Source organism: Orycteropus afer, unplaced genomic scaffold, assembly GCF_000298275.1.
Source record: "Orycteropus afer afer isolate SDZICR_OR568_19922 unplaced genomic scaffold, OryAfe1.0 scaffold00685, whole genome shotgun sequence".
Taxonomy (NCBI): Eukaryota; Metazoa; Chordata; class Mammalia; order Tubulidentata; family Orycteropodidae; genus Orycteropus; species Orycteropus afer.
Window position 1 is genome coordinate 888,429 of NW_006922272.1, and position 1,133 is coordinate 889,561.

At 34.2% G+C, this 1,133-nt stretch overlaps 1 protein-coding gene across 1 annotated transcript in view; it reads left to right on the forward strand.

Annotated features, from left to right (window-relative positions):
• KCNMB4 (potassium calcium-activated channel subfamily M regulatory beta subunit 4) overlaps positions 1 to 1,133 on the forward strand; it is a 192,475-nt gene that overhangs the window by 67,440 nt on the left and 123,902 nt on the right. The window lies entirely within an intron of this gene.

Sequence of the window (1,133 nt, forward strand, 5' to 3'; positions counted from 1 at the left end):
TTTTTTTTTTTTTTTTACTTCCATAACTTAGTTGGTTTCTGAGTAATGTCATCATGTGTGTTAATGGTTGGTTGTTTTTTGCTGTTGTTGGTTCTCTGTCCAAAGGACTTCCTTTAGCATCTCTTATAAGGTTGGTCTGGTTTAAAAAAATTCCCTTAATTTCTGCTTGTCTGGAAATCTCCTAATTTCACCATCATATTCAAGGGACAGTATTGTTGGGTATATAATTCTTTGTTGGAATGTTTTTTATTTCAGTATTTTATATATACCATCCCATTGCCTTCTCACCTGCATGGTTTCTGCTGAGAAATCAGAGTTAGTCTTACTGGTTGTGCATTGTAGGTAACTTTTCATTTTTCCGATGCTGCTGTTAGGATTCTTTGTCTTTGGTTTTGGTGAGTTTGATGATAATATGTCTTGGTGATTTTCTTTTGGGCTCTATCTTGTTTGGGATTCGTTGGACTTCTTGAATGGATATATTCTTGTTTTTCATCATATCAGGGAAATTGTCTTCCAACAAATCTTTGACAATTTTCTCTGATTTTATTTGTCTCTTCCTGTTCCGGAATTCTGGTTACACATAGGTTATTACTCTTGATGGTCTCCCACATGAGTCTTAGGCTTTCTTCATTTTGGTCTATTTTTGTCTTTATCTCTAAGGTGTGTCTCTTGTAGGCAGCATATTGATGGGTTTTGTTTTCTTATCCAATCTGCAATTCTCTGTCTCTTGAGTGGTGCGTTTAATCCATTAACATTCAGTGTAATTATTGACACGTATGAATTGTTGCTGTAATTTTGTTATGTGTTTTTTCATGGTGTCCTTGGTTTCTTTGTTCCATATTATTTTCTGTGCTGAGCTCATTATGTTTATGAATTGTGTTATCATTTCCTTTGTTGCTGTTGTTTTAGTATATGCTTAATGTTTGTGCTTCTCGTCTTTTTTATTGTGATGTGAAGGTTTATCTTTATTCTTTGAGGTTATCCTATGATTTATCATTTTCTCCCCAAGTTTAGAACAGTCCATTCTATCTTGTGACTCTCTTAACTTCCTCACCATTTAGAAGTTCTGTAACTACACAGTATTTTCCCTCTTTTTATTTGTAGTTGTCCTCACTTGCCAATTGATGTCTCTG